Here is a 25171-nt window from a genome sequence, read left to right as displayed (position 1 = left end):
TTAGGAACTGTAATTTTTGCGCTCTTTCGAGCCAATACTGAAAACAATGACACTTATCAATATCTACACTACACCGCCATTAAGTATATGAAAAAGACCCAACCCCACTGGGTCAATAAGTATAAAAATATTTGATTTTTAATAACATTATTATTATCTTAAGTTTTGTAGTTATATATAGCAGCCACTCAGTAAATTATAGAAATGAAGATCTAAATTAAGATATTCTCTACATTTACTTACATAACCTCAAAACGTTTCACTTTCATGTCATCAATATAGCATCAATATTATGTACAATTAATGAAAAATAGACGCATAATGATATTAACTATAATCATATTTAATTTCTAATGGTAATAATGTCATCAAACCACCTCAAGTTTCGTAGATTTGAATATCCAATACACAGCTGTACTGAGAAAATTATACACTGCAGAATCAGTTTTTAGTAACAAATTGAATTGAGCTCTAAATATGTCGGCAATCCTGCAGGTCATGGCCTTCGTGTAATAGCCTATTGTTTATTGTAGTGTGTGTTTTGTTCTGAAATTCAATCAAGTCGGCCGTGATTCAATAAAATTAGTTCTCAAAACTGACGACAGATGGATTTTGGAAAATAGGAAAATTATGTAGGAAAATTGACATTTCACTGAAAACTACTATTTTTCCGAAAAACTTTGGGTTCCAAGCTTCAAAATGAGGGGCCATTTATTAAAATCCGTTCAGCCGTTTTCCCGTAATTTCCATTTCCAGTTAAAATTATATATACATATTATTTACGTAGCGCACACCCTTTGAGCAAGCTCATAGTTCGGGGGCGATTTCTACAAATATCTATTTTGTACTAAAGAACATAACAAAGATTCAATAGAATTACAATACAGGAATAATTACGAAGATAAAATAGAGAATCAAGTCAAGGACAGAATGTAAGTTGGAATGAATGAATACTGTATTGAAATTAAGAAAAAGAAAAAAGGAAAAAGCGACTAAATAATTTGCTTAATTTTTTTTTTCTTAAATTTATTAAACTCAAAATAACAAACATAGGTCAGGATTTATTGTCAAAATAGAGTTGTATAATTTTGTTCCGTAACTCGGGCTACAATAGAACAACAGACAATTTGAAAAATTTGGTATATTTGCACAGATCTGTTGTTGGCTGGATTATTTAACTCTGAAAAAATCAAGAATGCGATATCTGTATTTTGCTGCTATTTATAAGCAGAGTTCGTTTATTGCATAAAATTAATTAATTTATTTTGCCTTGTAATATTAAATCAATTGTTGGTATGTTATTAAAATCGGTTAACCTTTTTGTAGTATTATTTCTGCTATTTGTTACTCTGACAGTGAAAAATTAGAGAAGGGAATACGATTATGGATTAAAAAATAGTCAAATCTATATATGTCATATTTAAAAAAACGTTCAGTGGGGGGGGGGGGGTTCAAACTCTGTAACCTTCCTCGTGTACGCCTCTGGTTTCGACATTCTATCAGTAAATACATATTTCAACGAGTCTTTACTCAATATTCTTTGGAATTTCAGCCAGTTGAACGCAACTGTCTAAAAACTGATTCAGTGTCCTCTTAATGTCATATCTGTTTTCAGTTTCTTCCGAGAATTAAAAAAAAAAAATCTGTTGTTTAAGGGGTTAGGTACAGCTTACAGCAGTAAAAGTTTTGGAAATATTCAACATTTTTTTTTCCCTCCATTACTGTATCTTGTACAATAATGAAAATTGGTATGTGTAAAAAAACTCTCCTTCTGCTGTACGAGAAAAAATATTTTTACGATTAAAAAAATTATTTATTTATTTATTTATTTATTTATTTATTTATTTATTTATTTATTTATTTATTTATTTATTTATTTATGTTTTCAAAATTGCAAACTGTGGCAGTTTACTGTGCAGTGATGAAGCGTTTCCCTCATAACTCATAAACTTGTCAACTTTTTGATGTTCGCTCTCTTTTATTTTATTGCTAAAACTCATGTTTACAATATCACGCTCTTTCAACTACATTCCTTAATAAACAATATTTTATTTTGTATTAGAAGAGAATACTGATATTTGACCACTTTTTAAAATTTATTTATTTTTCATCAGACAATCTATCAAAGGTCTGAGTGATTTTGCATCATATTGTAGATACGACGTGCATAAATACATACTAAAAATTGATCACAGAATGTTGGGTAGTTTTTGAGTTATGAGGGAAACGCTTATCATTGCACAGTGAACTGTCACAATTTTGAATTTAAAAAAAATCTTTTTTTGATCGTAAATTTTTTTTAATATAGCAGAAGGATAGTGTTTTACACATACTAATTTTCATTATTCTACAAGATACAATAATGGAGAAAAAATGTTGAATATTTCCAAAATTTTACTGCTGTAAGCTGTACCTAACCCCTTGAAACTGTTCAAACTTAATTGCATGTCGGCAAGAAACAAATTGTATTTGTTGTATTATACTGTACTGGCATGTAGCTAAGTTTTCCATGAGTTCTTTAATACAATGGAATGAATTACAATTATTTTTGTTAAGTGATGTCTAGGGAAAGGAAGGTCATGCATTTGCATATTTGTTCTTTATCGTTGTGTGAATTTACTGAAAAATTATCCACATGAATCACAAATTTCTGAATACAATGATATTATTGTCTTGTGCATAAAAGTGCATATTTTGCCTTTATTTATAAAATCATCATATTTTAACATTTATGCAGGGAAACGGCTCAAATAAATAATATACAAAATACAATTCCTAAGCTTTGTCTTTGTTTTTTTTCTCTCTCTCAATCTCTCTGTTCTTCGTATATACATTTACAGGCAAAATATATATTCATGTCATTTAAATTTGTATAATAACGATCGAATCATTAGCCTAGTTTATATGAGCCGTTCAGACTTACACCACTTCTGCTCAGAACGGCTCATATCATACTCGTCTTTGGATTGCTGATATCTGGTTACAAGATTTTCCACTTGTTGATTTTGAAGGTATTTTCTGCTCAGTGGGTGTTCAATATTTTCATGTCCACCTAAGAATTGTCACCAATATTTCCGTTTCATTCTGCTCCTGTTTTAAATGTTCTATAAATCACCACATATTTACATGGTGAGATATAATTAATCTTTGAAACTGAGAGTGGAATTCCTCCATAGCGTTGATCGTTCGTTGGCGACTATTTAACACTAATTATTCATAAACATTCGACATTTCAGGTGGGAACTTAGAGAGAACAGCCCTCCTCCTTCCTCTTGCTGGCCTACTATTGATGTATTTAGTATCCACATATTGGACGAACTCCATAATTTCTTCTTCAAAATTATCATTGAGATTTACTACAAAGTACTAAGAATTTTCCAAGTCTTTCATTTCCATAATAACAAAAACATTGCTTTCGTGAGTTAATCACTTGTGTGTCACCTTGGAAACATTCCCGTCTGGAGTTTTTCCTCGCCCCGTGGTATTGCTTTCATACGTTTGCTCCCTTTTTAAATAAACATTTTTGTATAATGGCCCATTTTGAATTTTGGACTTTTTTTTTTTTGCACTGTGGACTTTTTTTTTGTCTATTTGACATTTTAAATCTGGACATTTCTACTCTTGGACTTTTTGTTTATGGACTAAATATCATGGACGAATATGTATCTGGACTTTCCTGTATGGACCTTTTATATATTTGGACCTTTTCGTTTGGACCTTGTCTCTGGGAATGCTAAATTAATCAGTGTTTATATGTGATAAAAGTGTATAAGTATAGAACAATGAAGTATTTTGTATTACATTACTTACTTACTGGCTTTTAAGGAACCCGGAGGTTCATTGCCGCCCTCGCATAAGCCCGCCATTGGTCCCTATCCTGAGCAAGACCAATCCAGTCTCTATCATCATATCCCACCTCCCTCAAATTCATTTTAATATTATCTTCCCATCTACGTCTCGGCCTCCCCAAAGATCTTCTTCCCTCCGGCCTCCCAACTAACACTATATGCATTTCTGGATTCGCCCATACGTGCTACAAGCCCTGCCCATCTCAAACGTCTGGATTTAATGTTCCTAATTATGTCAGGTGAAGAATACAATGCGTGCAGTTCTGGGTTGTGTAACTTTCTCCATTCTCCTGTAACTTCATCCCTCTTAGCTCCAAATATTTTCCTAAGAACCTTATTCTCAAACACCCTTAACGTATGTTCCTCTCTCAAAGTGAGAGTTCAAGTTTCACAACCATAAAGAACATCCGGTAATATAACTGTTTCATAAATTCTAACTTTCAGATTTCTTGACAGCAGACTGGATGATAAAAGCTTCTCAACCGAATAATAACAGACATTTCCCATATTTATTCTGTGTTTAATTTCCTCTCGAGTATCATTTATATTTGTTACTGTTGCTCCCAGGTATTTGAATTTTTCCACCTCTTCAAAGGATAAATTTCCAATTTTTATATTCCCATTTCGTACAATATTCTGGTCGCGAGACATAATCATATAGTTTGTCTTTTCGGGATTTACTTCCAAACTTATCTCTTTACTTGCTTCAAGTAAAATTCCCGTGTTTTCCCTAATCGTTTGTGGATTTCCTCCTAACATATTCATGTCATCCGCATAGACAAGCAGCAGATATAACTTTTGTATTACATTAATCTTCTAATTTGTTTTTACTTAAAATGAAACTATTTTTTTTTAACAAATAACAATTTTCAAATCTGTGTGCAATTTTGATATTAGATATTTAGTACATACGAGTATTTTAAGGTTTTTAGTTGCATAATATTGTGACAGCGACGTGAGATTCGAACTCACGACCAGCGTACCGCAAGAAAGCAGATCGCGCGGGCTTCACGGAGCACTAAGGAACGGCGCGCGGCGGTGAAAGGGGAAAGGGCCCACGCGACGAGGGGAGATCGCGCGCGCAGCTGCTTACGGAGGGAAGGGGGAACGGACCTTCCCGACTCTTCGAGAAGTCCGTCGAAGTGGAGATATCCAGATAATTCTCTGCACAGCTGTAGAAATTTCTCGCAACTATAATTTCGCTATAAAAGAAGAAACGCCAGCGAACTCGAGTAGTTTTCAGTTGATTAGTCAGCCAGTCGGTGAGAAAGCCAGAGCAAGCAAGCCAGTCTTGTGTACCGGAGTTCGACTCGAGTGTGCGTCCGCAACTGTATCAGCATCCGAAGGCCTGAGTTCGAGTGCAGTGGACCGCAGTTGGAGGGACCTGAGTTCGAGTGCAGTGGACCGCAGTTGGAGGGACCTGAGTTCGAGTACAGTGAACTCGAGTGACTGAGCTAGAAGAACTGTGAACTGAGAACTGATAGTTCCGATTTGTAAATAGTGTTTGTAAATATTAGTTAAGATTAACAGTTCATTGTTGTTCGTAATAGGCCAAGTAAATTGTCATTGCCGTCAGTGGAGTGCTATAACGAATACTGTGTTGAGTGAAAATTCTATTGTTGACGAGAGCGTTTAAGGTGAATTGTAGAAAGGAATTATTGTTGTGACGAATAAATTACATTGTTGTTACTAATAAAATTCACAATATTTATGTACATATTTTAAGGATCAATATCACATAAAAATCCGAACTCTATTATCAGAACCGCATAGTTACTGACTGGCCGTCCCCACTTTGAATAACCGAATCACAAAAAACCTTACCCTGAAACCATATTTGTTGCAGTTAAATGAAGGCAAGAGTAATGTGAAGTGGGATCTGTTGGTAGAATAAAATACGTAACTTAATGTTGAAAAAAATGCGTAAAACTCCATTGTCTTCCGAGTAGAGTCGGGCAGACTGCCTCATATTATCGCCCGTTCTCGGTTGCGTAATCACCGCAGTCTCGCCCAGTGCGCGAGTACCTAACGTAGCCAAATGACTCATTGATAGAGAACACGAGATTCTCTTGGTCCCGAGATTACCGATACTAAATCATTCCCGACAGCCTCGGACGTCTATGCGGGACTGTAGTAATGATAAGAAAGCAGTATCGCTCGGGCCATGCAGGAAGCATTGGCTTATACACTTCCCGGTTCTTTAAATATATATCATGTCGTAGCTCCTATAATACTTAATCGCGCTGTAATTTTTTGCATTGATAGCTCAATGTCTAAGGAAAGCATAGAAAAACAAATCGAACTGAAAATCTTTTTTGGAAAGTGAAAAAAATATATATACGAGTATTAACTTCGATGGAGATTGATCTGTTCAGACTTCACCGCTCGTAAGCGGCAAACTTTTTTGTTTTTCACGTTAGATGGGGGGTCAAAGCGAGAGAAATGTTGAGAAAGGATGGAAATTACTTTTAAAAGTGATGGCAACTCAAAATTTGTACTGGTTCTCGAATAACGGCAAGTTAACCTGTTAGCGCGGGACTCATGACTCAAACGTTTGTTCCGTAAAATTTGTGCGGAACCCTTCAACGCTTGAAAACTCGTTATTGTACGGATGGTATTAAATGGTATTTTAATACAGGTAGTTGAAAATGAGGCTATACTCGTATAGTCCAAGATGGTTTACACTTTACAGTAATTAGGCTATCTTTTATAACAACTAAATAAAAAAATAGTTTGTAACACAACGATATGAAACATGAAAATATTAAAAGCTGGTTCACAATAAACCGAAAACGGAAACGGCAACGAGAACTAGAACGGAAATATTGTTAAAATAAATGTATTTAAAGATAAGCATTCACAATTAACTATTCTGAATGCTCACATTTAAATACTGTACATTTATTTTAACATTATTTCTGTTCTCGTTTCCGTTCCCGGTTTATTGTGAACCAGCCTATACTATAGAAAACTACACTTTCTATTGGTGTGCACGTTATAAATTATTGTTACAGAACAATCATTATTGTATTCTAGCAATGTTACAATATAAAATTATATAGGCCTATATGGTTTATAATAATTATCCTATATGTTATAGGAACGAGAATAACAAATTAAGAATTAATCAGATTTCTAATACTTGTACCGGTACCTAATGATAACTTACAAGACAGTAATAACCAGGGAACGGATTTATATGGACTAAAAATATATGAAATATGTAAATATATATGTAGTTATTTTTACCAAAATATGGAATTAAATATGGATTTTTACCAAAATATGGAATTAAATATGGACTTAAAATTATAAAAAAAATGACTATGTACGTTAAATATTGGTACATTTTAATCAAACTAAACAAAAAATATAATGGACGTACCTTATCTTCCAATGTAGTTTCAACAAAACACAATTTTTATTGTCTGTTACCATAACAATAGGTTACAAACATTTCTTTCAAGTGCTGAAAAGTGAATCTTCTTCTATTGTCTCTGAGGATAGATTTATACTGACTAAAAGAGCGTTCGACGTCACAAGAAGTAACTGGTACATAATTCAATTTCACAATGTCTGCTGGGGATAAGTCCAAGTTAATCTTCACTGTTGATTCACCACTCATCACAGCAACAACCTTTTGTAGTTCTTCATATCCAGGGTTTTTTGAAAGTACAGTGTCCACCTTAGCTCTTACTGCATCTGCAACTTTACCTCTACCACGATTCAGTTGTTCCACAGTACTATTTATAATTTCAAAACTTTCAGATAGTGAAAGGTGCCTATTTTGGAGACTTTTGAGCGTTTTTATGATGCATGAAAATGTATGCTGAATGTGAGCTAAGTCATTCTTCACACTTATGTCACAGGTAACTGTTTTCGCAGTATCAATTGAGACTGCATCTTCAGAGTCCAATGCAAGGAGAACATTGTTAATAGAGTCTATATGTTCGGCATAATATTCAACTGCTTCTAGCCATGTACCCCATCTAGTTAAAATTGGCTTTGGTGGCAATGGAATTTCAGGGTACATTTCTTTCAACACGTTAACTCTACTGGGAGCTTTGAGAAATACTTTTTTCACTGATGAAATCAACAAATCTACTTTAGGGAAATTGTCTCTGACCACTTCTGCCACACGATGAAATGCATGCGCCACACAAGTAAAATGAGTCAATTTAGGATATACAACAGATAATGCTTGTCCAGCTTTGACCATATAAGGGGCAGCATCGCTAATAAAGAATAACACATTATCGTACATAGGCTAATACCCTTTGGCCACAGGATACCCATAGCTTCGTTGAACAGTTTAACTATAGTTTTGTTATTGCACTTTTCTAGAACATCACAATGTAAAAGAATTCGTTCAGAATATTGTTCACTTAACAAACCGATAACTACATTACCAACAAGTCTACCTTCTTTGTCGGGAGTCTCATCAATGGAAACCCAAATTGAACTATCTTTAATTTCATCTCTTATCTTCTGTATTGTCTCATCGTAGATGGATGGAGCATACGTCTTCCTAAGTGTTGACTCATCCGGGATTGTATGTTGAGTATATTTTTCAAGGAATTCCCTGAAGACCTTATTCTTTAGTTTGTAGAGAGGAATATCAGCAGAGATGAGAGAACGGCACAGGTCGATGTTAAACTCAGATCTTACATTCGATGTTGTTGGTTGTGTTAAAAACAATTGTCTCTGCTTGGAATTTAGTTGTTTGTTGGCCTGATGTTTACTAGTTGTAATGTGTTGTTGCACCAGGAACTTTTGTGTAGATGATACTGCACACTGACACAAATTACAAAATAATATTTTATTGTCAGTTGATAAACCATCTTCTTTAAATTCTGAAATGTAACTTGTTAGTTTTGATTTTAAATTGACTGAATGACGTACTTTTGGCATATTTACCGTCTTTATAGTATGATTTACAAAACTGAACCTATGTGTACTCTGACTGGCATTTAACTGTTGAGCTGCACAACTGAAGTCTGTTAAAAATTTTAAATTAAATTAATACAGTTTTGTAACTTACTTTCCCATTGTTGATAGGACTGCTAATTTTCAAATAACTCTGATGTTAAAGGGATTACTGAACATGTGTTTAAATCTCTATTGTTGAAATGTATTTTTAAAAGTTAATGGAATTTTGTTTTGTTTTATTGTTAAACCTAATATAATATGGACTGTTTTATATGAAATATGGAAAATATATGGAAATTAACGAAAATATGTACTAAACTCTAAAATATGGAAAAATATGGAAAATAAAAGTAGGATTTTTCAACCCTACACATTGTGAAACATAAAGATAATGCAAAATATAAATTATATTAGCTTTATAAGTAAATATGTATTTACATATAAATCCTTTCCCTGGTAATAACTAATAACCATCATAATAATCCTGATAATCATAATCTTAATCATCCTAATGATTACGGTAATGATGATGATGATAACAGTACTAATAATAATGATAATAATAATAATAATAATAATAATAGTAATAATAATAATCGCTGTAGAGTAACGATTAGCACACCTGACTGTGAAACGATCGGCTTCCGGTTCGAATCTTGGTTGGGACAAGTTAAGACTGGTTCACAATAAACCGAGAACGGAAACGACAACGATAACGGAAATATTGTTAAAATAAATACATTTAAATGTGAGCATTCACAATTAACTTTCACGTTCCTGTTTCCGGGCTCCGGCAATCTTCTCGTTAATTGTGAATGTTCACATTTAAATATATTTATTTTAACATTATTTCTCGTTGTCGTTTCCGTTCCCGGTTTATTGTGAACCAGCCTTTACCTAGCTGAGGTTTCTCGCTTCAACCCATTGAGAGCAAATGCTGGGTAACTTTCGGCGCTGGACCCTGGACTCATTTCGCTGGCATTATCATCTCATTCAGACGCTAGATAGCTATAGCAGTTCATAAAGCGTCGTAAAGTAACTAGGTAATTTAATAATAATAATAATAATAATAATAATAATAATAATAATAATAATAATAATAATAACCCTCTTTTATTCTCTGTTGTTATGATAAAGCAAATATAAATGACACTCAGGAAGAAACGCAGAATAAATATGGGGGGGGGGGAGAAATGCCTGTTATTATTCGGTTGAGAAGCTTTTGTCATCCAGCCTGCTCTCAAAAAACTTGAAAGTTAGAATTTATAAAACAGTTATATTTCCGATTGTTCTGTATGGTTGTGAAATTTGGACTCTCACTTTGAGGAACAGAGGTTAAGGGTGTTCGAGAATAAGATTCTTAGGAAGATATTTGGGGCTAAGAGGGATGGAGAATGGAGGAAGTTGCACAACGTAGAACTGCACGCATTGTACTCTTCACCTGACATAATTAGGAATATTAAATTCAGAGGTTTGAAATGGGCAGAACATGTATGGGCGAATCCAGAAATGGATATAGAGTGTTAGTTGGATGGCCGGAGGGAAAGGACGTTTGGAGAGGCAGAGACGTAGATGGGAAGTAATATAAAAATGGATATGATGGTAGAGACTGAATTAATCTTGCTCAGGATAGAGACCGATGGCGGGCTTATGTGAGAGCGGCAATGAACCTCCGGGTTCCTTAAAACGCATTTTTAAGTAATTATGATCAATTTGTGAAAGGATCTACTCTATTTCGTAATTCTGTCCTTCCCCTTGCAAAAGTGTTTCCATTTAACATTCAGCATTTTATCAGTTGGAAAACAAAAATATCTTTTGCCAGAGCCTTTGCTCCTTTATAATAATATAAATAAGCATTATTTTATTTCGTACTTACGCAGCGCAATAATTACCCATGCTGATGAAGATGCCGTTGCATTACAACGAAACATCCAGATGTGAACGCGCAATATAATAATACAGTCGTGTGATATCCATTACTATAGCGTATACAAAACACTATCGAATGATTAAATATGGAATGTCAACAAAATGCTGATAGGGAGAAAGTATATCATAGCTCCAACCATAACTTGTTATTGTTTTAGACTAGCTTAGGATTAGGTAACGGCTGAAAGTGCTGCATTATTTTGCTTCTCCGGAAAGGCAATAAATAGTTCATTAAAATAGTGTGACTTCTGTAAGAATGTCGACAATCATAATGTGCTGTATTATTGCATACCACACTGCTGTGCCTTCTTAAATTACTTTATGAACATTAATATTTCAGAAAGAGTCACGAATTGCAGTGATGAGCGGCAATTATGTCGGCAGTCAGTGTACGCATTTCATAACGATAAGTCGGCCGTGCGATAACAGGCCGGGACCCGGTATTCCTCGTTCCCGAGAGTGCCAATCTCGAGAATACGATTCTCGGAACTGGCATTATCGGCCAGCTAGTCTCGCCTACGAGAACGAGCGGGAGTAAGAGGCTGTTTGCCCGACTCTACTTCCGAGATTGTCTATTAAATATCATTCCGGTCAACACCCGAGTCGAACTGACAATGTGGTTCTGCACATAAGCAAAAATGCCTTAAATAATTAAAATCACAGCCTTCTAAATTTGGTCATGCCTCGCGAGTGCTGTGACGTAGGGATAATGGCTTACTTGCGCTTGACTTGATCCGCGGATAATCCAGCATCTTCTAATCCCCAGCTGACGGGTCCAGATGTACGTTAATACAGATCATGCATACGTGGTGGAGACTGAATACCATTACTGTACGTGGTCTGCCCTCATTGGTCAATTCAAAGCCAGGGGTATACAACACACGCCTTTCTCAGATTTCAACATGCTATACTTCTGAAACTATCAAAAAGTGTATTTGTGATTCCATTAAGTGTATTTGTGATATTTAAATCTCAAGAAAAATACACAACATTTTGAGATAATCCTCAGGTGCACTGTGCCACAACATTACCATATCCTTGTATGTCTAAAGCGTTAATATTAATTACACTGGACTACAAAATTAAACTTTTTTCTTTTATTACGGAAACTGAATCACTGAAATTGGATGTATTTTTATACCGAACATGAAAATAGCAATAAAATTGTCAGGTCTGGTCTTCTAGTTTTCTTATAATTTAAAAGTAAATAATATTATAAATAAATTTCATTTTCCTAGACATGGTAATATTCGAATTAGACGTCTCCTTTTAACTTGCCTCCTGCACTCGAACTCGCCACCGACCAGCAATAAATAAATAATCAGTAAAGATGAACAATGATCGAAAAAGCAACACTAATAGCGTCCGCAAAACTGAAAACCCGCACTACAATGTTATATACGTCGTGTCGTTGACGTAAAGACTGCTTGTATGTGTTTCGTGACGTCGAGATTGATCACTCCCGAAGTCCCGAACGTCAAGCAGCCTTGAATCGCCACAGTTTATACTTGACTGGACTTATATCTACTTTGGAAACTGTTATACAGGATGTTTCCGAGGTGGTGTTACAAACTTTCAGGGATGATGGCGAAGGGCACATGTATCAATTTGAGGCAAGGAACCATGGTCCGGAAATGACTGAGTCGAAAGTTATAAGCAAAAAAAGTTGTGTGGAAATGGAATTGTAATTTCGAACTACGTGCCCTCTTTCCTTTAACTTTTGGAACAGTCGTGGAAAAATGGTATAAGCCGGATGTCTCCTACATGGGTACTTGTACGATACAATCCGTGAGCTTGTCTACTGATCCCATTGGCTCATCTGTATTCGAAAATCAGGTCTGCTTATTCCGCTCTCGTGTACTCCTCCATTTCACTAGTACTGATCGACTGGACACTGCAACTTGTACACATACACTGCTGTCTACAGACGTGCATATCAGAACCGACCATGTCCGTTACACATTACGCTATCTGCATTGCTTTAGTGTGGTTTCCTGTCCCCATCCCTCAGACAGCGCAATGAATGGAATACTGTAAGTACAAAACGTAAACAACGTCAAATGAATACAGCATGTGTAAGATGTACAGATAAATACACATAAATAAGGTGTACAGAGGAATAAAATTATTTCATTTCCACACAACTATTTTTGCTTGTAACTTTCGACTCGGTCATTTCCGGACCAGGGTTCCTTATCTCAAATTGATATATGTGCACTTCGCCATCATCCCTGAAAGTTTGTAACACCATTTCGGAAACACTCTGTATATGTATAAACAATCAAGTAGCCTATTTGAAACATCATCTCTACCTTTCAGTGTATAATAATTCAATTCCCCAGTCTTTATTTAATTACTAGGCCCTTATTAAATGGCTAGGATTTTCTTTTGATATGTTCGAGATCAAGTGTGCATTCTCAAGTAAAAACATATTAACGTTATGTTTTATGTTTCTTAGAAATGCAAATTTATTTGAGAATTGTTTTTGGTTTATTTATATAATCATAGGTAATATCATATAATAGAACCAGAATATTTTGATAACTAAGATACTGTTTTGTTTTGTTTTTTTGTCTCATTTAAACATTTGTAATGTTATATATTTCAATGATGTATGTTAGTCAAAGTTACGAAATCTTTCCACGCCGACCAAATGCTATTTCGAGAATGATGAGCGAGACTCGAAAGACAAATGCAACGAACACAGCGAGCGAGAGCGGCAGTTAGTTTTGTTCATCTCTAATATTCAGCTATCATGCATGTACTCCATGTACACTGGTATCGTCTTTCAAACGTTGAAACCAGTGACGTACGCAGAATTTTGTCAAGGGGGGATATTTTAAAATTATTTACAATTTTATTTATGTTATCGTTATTTTAAATTTTATATGTTATTATTATTATTATTATTATTATTATTATTATTATTAGGGGAGAGTCGGGTAGTATCGGACATCGGGTAATATCGGACAGTGAGTTTCTTTCATCTACCACACGATGATAGTACCTGATTGACATGGTTACGTTTCTGTGATGTCGCGTAGAGAAACGTAACCATGTCATTCAGGGTACTACCATATGGTGGTAGATGAAAGAAACGGACTGTCCGATACTACCCGATGTCCGATACTACCCGACTCTCCCCTATGTCAGGGTATTCATGAATATCCTTACAAAATCTTTGAAACTTAATTTTGTCACAGCCATCCAATTTTTAATAAATTTTAAGTTCCGATTAATTTTGTATAATAAAAAAATGCTTGTGTCCTTATTACACTTACACAGTAATTATATATATATATGGACCTCTGGAAAAAGAACTGAGGAAGAGACTAGTAAAGTGCTTTGTGTAGAGTGTGGCATTGTATGTCACAAACATGAACTTTACGACGAAATGATGAGAAACGAATTGAAGCATTGGAAATGTGGATATGGAGAAGAATGGAGCGTGTGAAATGAAGCTGTGTTGGAAAGAGTGAAGAAAGAATGATGCTGAAACTGATCAGGAAGAGAAAAAGGAATTGGTTGAGTCACTGGTTGAGAATAAACTACCTACTGAAGGATGCCCTGGAAGGAATGGTGAACGGGAGAAAGTTGGGGACAGAAGAAGATATCAGATGATAGGCGACATTAAGATAATGGATCATATGGGAAAACTAAGAGGAAGACAGAAAATAGGAAAGACTGGAAAATGCTGGGTTTGCAGTGAAATAATAATAATAATGATAATAATAATAATAAAAATAATAATAATAATAATAATAATGATGTTTTATTTTCGCTGGCAGAGTTAAGGCCATAAGGCCTTTTCTTCCACTCAACCAGCCTTAATCAATACAATAGCCTACATATTTAAATTACGAATATATAAGTTTTAACGACTAGTAGACTACATATTTATTTAAATTTAGATAAACGTATAAGGTAAAGTAGTAACTTAATTTATGAGCTAATTTAATTCAACCAATTATAATTAATTTGAGATTTGAGATAGCTAGTAAAACGATGAAAGACCTGCCCTTGGGCAGAACACAGTGAATGAATTACTCGTATCATTGTCATCACAATCATAATTAAATCAATAAACATTAAAGAGAAAGAGTCACTAAAAGTGAAATGTTGAGGTGAATTTAAAAAATTTGGATCGTTCAACATATTACCAGACGATGTCGATATACCGTAAACTGGGGTAAAGAGGATCACATGTGGTAAAGTGAATCATACGTGTATTGCTTAGATAAGTCAGCGCCACATGGATCACACATGCAAAGAAAACCTTTCTTCTATAAATGCCACTAAAAATAGTTTTCTTTGCATGTGTGATCCATGTGGCGCTGACTTATCTAAGCAATACACATATGATCCTCTTTACCACATGTGATCCTCTTTACCCCAGGATATGCCTTTTAAATTCGACTAGTGACGAAGGTAGCCACAAATAAATTTTAATTCTCCTCACGTACTGCATTTCATTATAGTGGAGAGGAGAGGAGTTAGTTTTTGTCTTCGATGAGTACTGGACGTTGGCCGTCAGTTTAATAAAAATATTTTAAAGTAAGACACGATTCAGTTTTAAAAAATGGGCTACAAGACGGCATTTCCCCAAAATATTTTCTTTAGTATTAGCAATGCTGAAAAATAACGTGTAATTCCTCAAAAGTCTCGAAATGTATTTTAGAGCATCACAGTTTTCTCATTGCGATGCTTTATCAGCATCCAGATATTTCGGCCTTTCTTTCGACTAACACTGGATTCTCTCACATGGCGGGCATCTGACCGTGTGATCAACATAGTGCAGGGCACCGAATAGATGTCATAGGGCAAGTAGAAAACAAGGAAAACTCGGTCTGTTGGAATGGAGATACATCCACAGTCTACTATATACAGTCGCGAAACTCAATATGTAGTAAACATGCAAACATGCCCACCACTAGGATCGCTACTATCGCCTCATCATCACAGATCTCTCCTAGCAGATGACAAAATATGTTACACTTTCGTTGTCGTGTTCTTTTGGAAAAATTCACACCTTCCTTCCATTATTGAAATATTAAATGGATAAAGTTAATTTATTATTTTAATGATGTATATTAAATTCCACCATAAACTCGAAGATACCGGCAAGAAATAGGTTAATATTATTTTTGTTTATGCAAAACGAACTGAAATTTACTATAATCGCTTCACTCATTCAAGACTGTAGCGATAATAAACTATGAAACCAATAAATATTAATTTGCATTTCCCTTTACAACAATAATATAATAACAATAATAATGTAAATATGAATTAATGGGAGTAACTTACGTGTACCGGTACTTGTAGTGTAGGCTTACGTAGTTAACAAAGTGGGATGAGGTTAAGCAATAATAATCACATCAGAATTGGAAATAAAACATGATCAATAAATTTTATTGTAACAGACTTACTTTTTCTACGTCTCTAGTAAAGTAACAAATAAAAATAACAACAAAATTAACAGCTATAATTAAAAACATATCCTTTGAAAAAAAAAGTAGGCCTAAGTTGTCTGAAAATGTACAATTATTCAAGGAATCACTTGATACAGACGTAGAATCAGTGCAAAACTTTTGTTTCTCAGCTGCAGGTAATAACAGAACAGGTTTATTTGAAACATCAAATAAAGTTGGAACTGCATTCCAGATTAATTTATTTTTGTTTTCATTCATAAATTGTGTGTTTTCGAAATGAAGAGAGTAAAACTTTATATTATTATAAAGATCTGCTTCATTCTTTGTCATTAGATCTTCCCTCCTGCTGTTTATTAACTACTTTTTGCATCTAGAAGTAAAATAAGAAATAGATGTTAGGATTTTTCTTCACGAGCATCAATGCGAAATACGCAACGACCTAGCCCTCGATGGAAATACGACTCAGTCCACTCTAAATCCAAAGTCGACCGTGGACAGTCTATTGTTTCCAGTTGCTAACCTCTTGGAGCGCTTTATCGCGAGATTTGCAAAAAATCACCTCAAGCTTCGCGACTGTATATGGTAGACTGTGATACAGCTCAGCTACACCGGGGATAGAAGCACCGACCTTTTACTTGGGAAGCGCGTTTGCTATCTCTTACGCCATAGACGAGGACTACAGCATGGCAGTACTTTGTCTAGATCAAGTAGAAACTGAATTAAAGGCTATATCGATTTTGGCAGACGTTCGTTTTTGTGAAATTGTTCAGTTATTTTCAAATTTTCAGTTCTTCTTGCTATAGACTTGGCAAGACTGTCGAATGGTACTGTATAGGTCTATACTATAGTCCGTATCAGCTTACTTAATACTCTAAGGGTGAAACCTAACCATTTTCCCCCCCTTATGCTAGTTGGATTATGGTCATTTTCTAGTTTGAAGTTTGAATTTTCTTTTTCCAACTTCGTTTCGAATTTCGGTACTCAGAAATACTACAACTGGTAGTGATTTTCTAACTATTATGTTGGCAACAAGAACATCTGTTGTCGGTAGTGGAAATTATGAAAATTCAAATTGTTCTAGATTTCTCTGAGTTGATTACTGGAAGCTAGTGAACTTCGAATAGTTATTTTATGTATTGCGTTGTGGTTACAATTCAAGATTATAGTCTGATAAGTGTAAATAAATATAACGTGGTGTGATACATGCACTTGGGTGATCGATAAAAAAAACTGCACGGAGACAGCAATTATAACTAAAATAGCAAAATTATTAGTAGTAACAAACATACATTTTAAATTGGCATTCTGTTTTCGGAGTTTGTACTAATCATTTCACGTGATGAAACAAAATACATTTTTAGGTTAGGTCTTGTGAATCGTAAACTGGCTAGTCAAAGCAATGAATTTCATGTTGTCAGATAAAATACATTTTAATATTAGATCACATTAATCTACTAATTTCCAACGTAATGTGCGAGAGGTCCAGGTGGAAAATATAGGCCTATTCTTTCATAAATTATTGAACCATTTAGAAAACACCTCCCAACATGAAGATGAGATGTAGTAAATAAGCATGACATCTTTATTGTTAATAGTATATTACTTACTTACAGGCTTTTAAGGAACCCGGAGGTTCATTGCCTCCCTCACATAAGCCCGTCATTGGTCCCTATCCTGAGCAAGATTAATCCAGTCCCTACCATCATATCCCACCTCCCTCAAATCCATTTTAATATTATCTTCCCATCTACATCTCGGCCTCCCCAAAGATCTTTTTCCCTCCGGCCTCCCAACTAACGCTATATGCATTTCTGGATTCGCCCATACGTGCTACATGTCCTGCCCATCTCAAACGGTTGGAATTAATGTTCCTAATTATGTCAGGTGAAGAATACAATGCGTGCAGCTCTGCGTTGTGTAACTTTCTTCATTCTCCTGTAACTTCATTCCTCTTAGCCCCAAATATTTTTCTAAGAACCTTATTCTCAAACACCCTTAATCTCTGTTCCTCTCTCAAAGTGAGAATCCAAGTTTCACAACCATACAGAACAACCGGTAATATAACTGTTTTATAAATTCTAACTTTCAGATTTTTCGACAGAAAACTAGATGACAAAAGGTTCTCAACAGAATAATAACACGCATTTCCTATATTTATTCTGCGTTTAATTTCCTCCCAAGTGTCATTTGTATTTGTTACTGCTGCTCCAAGATATTTGAATTTTGCCACCTCTTCGAAGGATAAATCTCCAATTTTTATAGTTCCATTTCGTACAATATTCTGGTCACGAGACATAATCATATACTTAATCTTTCCGGAATTTACTTCCAACCCTATCGCTTTACTTGCTTCAAGTAGAATTTCCGTGTTTTCCCTAATCGTTTGTGGATTTTCTCCTAACATATTCACGTCATCCGCATAGACAAGAAGCTGATGTAACCCGCTCAATTCCAAGCCCTCTGTGTCATCCTGAACTTTCCTTTTGGCATATTCTAGAGCGAAGTTAAAAAGTAAAGGTGACAGTGCATCTCCTTGCTTTAGCCCGCAGTGAATTGGAAAAGCATCAGATAGAAACTGGCCTATACGGACTCTGCTGTAAGTTTCACTAAGACACATTTTAATTAATTATTATATTATATAGTATATTATTATTATTATTATTATTATTATTATTATTATCATACATGTCATTGTGATTTTACTTTCTTTGGTGATGTCTGGTATTAGTTGGCAACACTGATGAGATAGCCAAATTAGCCTTTTAGGAACTGCTCGTACATGATCCTCACTATAGAAGGAATTGCCAGCTCAGTGAGAACGCAAAAAAACAAAAATGCTTCTCTAGCATGCTGCGTTGTACCTGCTGAGTAGGCATCTCACTGTAACACTATAGGAAACTCAATTCAGCAGAATATACTATAGCTATGTTCGCATTTCCTGCAGGCTTGAATTCAGCCGAAACGTTGCGTCGGAAATTACTCTCTTGTTAATGCTGTGCGTCCATGGTTATTGATGTAGTGTAGAGTTCTGAGATTTTAGAAACAAAAAGTCACAATGTTCCCACTTACAATACATCCGAGGGTTTCGCTGAGATGGAATCAGACTAGAATGTACGTTATTACAAGATTTTATACGGGGGTTGAAGCATAAGTCATGGCAACTATTTTTATTTGAGGATGCGGACCATGTCGTACATTTTCTCTGCCTTATTACAAAAATCGTTCCATAAAATTGTTCAAAACACACACTAAACCCTGGACCAAAACATTTTTTTTTTCCCCTTACACTAGAAAGTGCTCCTTGTGCACTGGGCTGCAAAAGAAATGCCGAGTCGACGTCGCTATGGATTTGAAATATCGGGTTACGAAGATATCGCTTAGGGAATGATAGGAATAGTTACATAGTAGGCATTGCATTCAATTTTCAGTTCTGTGTCTGTATTTATAATACCGTTTTATATTTGTATTTGTAATAAAAATGATACAATTTTTTGTTAATACAATGTGAAACTTAACTGGTCGTATATATCGATTGTAACAATGACAGCATCCATGGATAAAAAAGAAGGCTGTGGAATACCATATAAACTGCAGTTTCACTATTTTTGTATAGTATTCTTAGGCCTACTATTGTTATAAAATAAAAGTAGGCCTATATGAATAATTTAAAATCAATTCGTATTAAATAATAACGTCAACATGTTTATTAAAGTCGTATTTACATGTTTAAAAAAAACTAATCTCAGGAAAATAGCTTTCCACCTCGCCATGTTTGCTAAAGTCCTCGGAAAACTATATAGGCTAATATCGTATCGGCATTTTTTGTACCCCAGTGAACCAAACCCTATGGTGCATTGTTTTAATAGTAATATACGTTACAAGAGCGGTATGTTGACGTTTTCATGTTCGAGGAAAAGATTGAAAAAGCGAAACGTAGTTGAGCTTTTTTAATTTCCGAGAACATGAAAACAAACATACCGCTCGTGTATCGTACATTATTTAGTGCGAAGATCGTTTATTACATACTTGAAAGACGAATTTCTAATTAGTTGCAATGAAATCTCCACCTTGGTTTCTGTTTAATGACGGCAACTTTAGAAAACAAAAATATCTATACTCCAGCAGACCGTGATATACGTCTGTCTTTTTTTTCCCCCAGTCTATAAATGCGAACTTAAAACAAACGGTAAGGTTATGTAATGATTTATTTTTTCATTTTAATATTTTAACAATATCATTTTTATAACATATTGCAGTAATAACATCGGCATCTGGAGTCTTGTTGATTTTTTCACGGCTTCTTTAATGTTACTTGTATCAGGAATACAATAGCTTTCGTGGAGTATTAGACTTTACTTAATTTTTGCAAATATCTAAAAACAATAATTAACAGTGCAATTTAGGTGAAATTGCAGTGGTAAGTTTCCAATTTATAATTATTACTATGTTAAACGTCCCTAAAAATAATATGTTAAAAGCCTAAAGCAGTAAAATGAATGTCGCGCTTAAGCGGTAAGAAGAGGGAAATTGTTATGTGTGTTACGTTGGGAATACTGAATGTGGTATTTCACACTTACCGCGTATTGGTTCTGTGCGGAAAACATCAAATATGCACGATCTCTCACAAAATTCTTTTATCTACGCTGAATAATAGTGTCTCTTGTCAGCACAGGGTAATACCACAGTCTAGTACATACAGTCACGAAGCTTGAGTTTTCAGAGTACTAAGAACAATAGACTGTGCCGGTTCTATTTCGAATTGTCTGTGATGAGGCGATAGTAGCGATCCTAGCGGTCAGCAACTATCCGTGGATGCATATTTACTACGTATTGAGCTTCGTGACCATTAAACTAAACTGTGGTAATACGTTTTCTCTCACTGGATTGTTCTGTGTTGTCGCCATAAGATGGCAGGCTGTCCCCCTAACCCAGCGGTCATCAGAACACTGCACTCTAAGGCTAGCGTCTCTTACCCGCAGGTCTCTTACAGCACCAGCGTGCACCCGTGGCTGCTGGCGGGTATGCTTCCTCCCGCACGAGGGTGCATATTGCCGTGCACTGCTTACCCGTAACCCATTTCAGCGAGTTCTGACGACCACTGCCCTAACCCATGGCGTACTGTCTAAAGCATAGGTTAATTGATATTTGCCGAATAATTCAGTGACTGCAATGGTTTCTGAGCGTTTACATGTCCGCCATTACATGTAGTTCCTACATTCCTTCCTCATTATTGTGGAAATTATTTCGTTACGGGTAATCGCCTAGTCCCATAATTATTCGCACGGATATTTCCTATAAAATTACACATTTCGCTATACATTTAAATTCGTAAATAGAATCGACTTAAGTTCACCTCATCCTTATTTTAAAATGCAGTTTTCATTTGGAATTCAAATCGGTACTTTTTAAATTACTTGGTTTTAAAATCAACACTGACGGTTTGGCTTCCATAATTAGAGCAAAGTATCTTCGTAAGGGGCAGGGCGTAGTTGCGGCACATGGTCAGATAAAATGCAGCATATAAAAAAGGGTCCCTGTTTTGTGGGCATAGTTGCGCCCCGTTCCCTTCAGGTAGAGAAAAGGTCATGGCATAGTTGCGCCCCGATGAAATAGGTAGAGAAAAAGACACTACGGAAACTCGAGCCTCGTAATCAACCAACCTTATTGATTTCTTATTCGATTTATATTCATTATCGATACCGTTAAAATGAACACCATGAAGTTGGCAGTACTTTATTAACTGACATATTCAAATGAGTGAGTCGTTGGAATATGGGGCCTTAGCAGTCTTGACATTTTATTAGTGATTTTCACACCGTCTGTGGCGTATAGTGAGGTTAATTTAAAATGAATGTTAAGTTTAGTGAAAAGGGTGAAGAGTTAATAATTGATAATGGTTCTAAGTTTCAATTTTCGAAACCCTGTACCGTAGAGTTAAGATATCGGTGTAGAAACAAAAAATGCAATTCATTTATTGTGTGTGATCAATAAAAAAGTGTTATTTTAAATAGCAAAATTGATCATATGCTAGGCCTACCTGATTTCAATGTAGCTATCACTGTAATATTTTTAAGTAATTTATTTATTTTATGACAATCACTTTCGTGTGTACTATGCTCATCGGGGCGCAACTATGCCATGTCCATCCTGCTACCTGATTTCTTCGGGGCGCAACTATGCCATGTCCCATCTGCTACCTAATTTCTTCGAGGCGCAACTATGGCATGTCCCATCTGCTACTTGATTTCTTCGGGGCGCAATTATGCCATGCCTAGGCCTCCCAATTGACCTCGGGGCGCAACTGTGCCATACCACTTCGTAAGACTTTTTTCTGTCATTATTGCTGACTGGTACCTGGTCATTGGTCTCCGAAGTGCTTAATTCTTAAGAATTCTGCTAGCGTAGATGCTGATCAGTACAATCACTTGCTGTTGAAGGTTTCTTGCTGATATTTATATAAAACTTTATTAGATTATGTGGCATGACCACTCCTCAACATCAATTTATCCAATTGTGAACCTTTTCTTTGACGTAAGTTCTGAACTGCCAACCAATCGAAGAGGTTTCTCTGATTAAATACTTTAGAATTCAATATAACATCCATTTACTTCCTAATAAATATGTATATCAACGTATTCTCACTATAAGTTAGGAGTTGGCTGTTCTGTGAGATTTGTTTAATTCTGCGAACTATGGAGGTAACTTCGGCCGACCGTTATGTAAGTGAACTTAATAGTCACATTAATGAAATTAACTTTGCAAATGACAATTTAATGTGCTATATTCAATATTAATTACTAGTAGCACGTGACGGAAACATGCCGTCAAAAATGCATTCAATTTTAAAACATCACACTTATTGTATTGTATTCCCTACATCAAATGACCGGACGATGACAGATAAAGTATGTGTAGACATGTAAGATCGATAGCAAATTATTTCTTATTCATTTTATATTTTTATAAAAGTAATCGATAATTTGCATCATCTCGTGGGGTGCGGCGACTTGTGACGGGGGGAGGGTGGATTTGCTTGCTTTTTCCACTCTGGAATTAATCCCATTCGAACTTTGCCAGTCTTTTTAGATACACACAAGATGACTTTCTTGGAAATGACGAAACCACGTTTTTTGCAGGCTCCTATGATTTTCACGTAACTGTACTTGGCATTGGAAAGAGTTGTTAGGTACCCCTTCCAATAAAGTTCGATTTTCTTGGGCATTGCTACTGTGATACACCGTGCACTCTGATTATGAAATCACTCACTACTGGTCTGTCACCTCTCGCCGCAATTCAGCTGTCGGTGTGACTCCTGACGCACATGACGTCATTCAAATTCGTTATCAGAGATCGGAAACAACCCTGTATTATCAATGTCGAACTAACCAGTCTCTACTGTGGTATAGCTCGCGCAAGAAACGATTACCGAAAACCAATGGTGGCGTTGCTGTCTGTTTTGACGTGTGCATGTAGGCACGCCGAGGGGGGAGAGGTGCGAGCCGATGGAAGAATTGTCACTTCCAAGAAGATGAACAAATGAGGACATCGCTGTGGAAATAAAGAACGTAGCAAGAGAAAAATTCGAAGCTAATTAAACGCTCAACATATGTTTACGAATGAAATAATAATACCGTGCGATACAAGACACGTATTCACAGGCAATGGAACAAACTAAAGTCGTAATGTAACTATCACAACGCAAGACTGATTCTATCGATGTCATTTCTCTTCCGACTGTACTCTTGAATATCATTCAAGTTATCTCGTGACCTTTCCTGTCGCCCGCTCTTCCTTATCGCAGTGTTTGATTCGCATTCCTTCCGTCGATAATCCGTGGTTGCGAGACCTATACTATATATATCTTTGTCTCTCTTCCTGCCTTTCAGCTTCCTTTCTCTTGAAACTTATAAGAATTTGGCGGTATTTTAGTCTTTTTAGAGGAATCTGTCCCTTAATCGATAGTCCGCGTTGAACCTTACCTTAGGGATAACAGCGTAATCTTTTTTGAGAGTTCTTATTGATAAATGGGTTTGCGACCTCGATGTTGGATTAAGGTTTAATTTGCAATTTCGTTTTCTTCTTTATTTTTATTTACTTCACTCATTATTCTCTTTCGCCCGATTTTTTACCACATTCTTTCTTGTTACTGCAATATTCTAATGTATACTCCCCCCTCCCTTCGGAGTCAAACGCAGCGATATTAAAACAGAGAACGTTAATTTCGCCATTTGCATTGCTGTCTAAACAGCTTCCCTCAGATATCTGAGTCTTTATTTTAGTATGCAGATTAGGCAGGAAGTGTCTGATAATCGAGCTTGTAGGCTTTCTGTCATTACAGCGATCTACAAGGCGGATGTACAATTTCCTTAGCGAAGTGGAAGAATATTCGCTGTCCGCAAGACGTTGCAAGTTTTGTATGACGAATGAATGAGAAGCGCTATAAGGCAGGGGGGCTTAACTCTTGATGTAGGCTAAGGTGTAGCCGTAATGCTAGCTGTGTTCTGATGGAAAGAAACTGGTTATAAGTGTGAATCTGACAATTTTAAATATATATTATGTAAATAACGGATATCCATAATGTGCCATTTTTATAACATTGATAATATAATTCAACTGTAAAAATTATCTTCTTTTATAGCCGATTTACAATTTCAGTCGGAGACAAAATATTCATATTAAGGCACATTCTTTCAGTTGATCTGTGATCAGATTTTGGCAATCCTGTTACTTTTGAGTCTCATAAACACAGGCTGTTGTTCTGAAGAGATCGGGTAGTAGAGAATGATTTTCAGTTTAATGTTCAGCCATTATATTCATATTTGTTAAACCAAAAACCATTGTGGTATGTATTAAACATTTCATTTAAGCTGACTATTGCACTTTTACTACGTCATACTACTTTTGACCAATAAAACTGTTCGAAAGGACGTGTTTCAACCAATCATGGCTGTTTATCGCTACAATTTTATCACTTCCCTAACATTTATTTATCTTTATTAATTCTCTAGCATTTGTTTTTATGTAGTCCCGCGC

The sequence above is a fragment of the Periplaneta americana genome, chromosome 15, assembly GCF_040183065.1.
Source record: "Periplaneta americana isolate PAMFEO1 chromosome 15, P.americana_PAMFEO1_priV1, whole genome shotgun sequence".
NCBI classification, from domain to species: domain Eukaryota; kingdom Metazoa; phylum Arthropoda; class Insecta; order Blattodea; family Blattidae; genus Periplaneta; species Periplaneta americana.
This window is presented reverse-complemented; position numbering follows the sequence as displayed.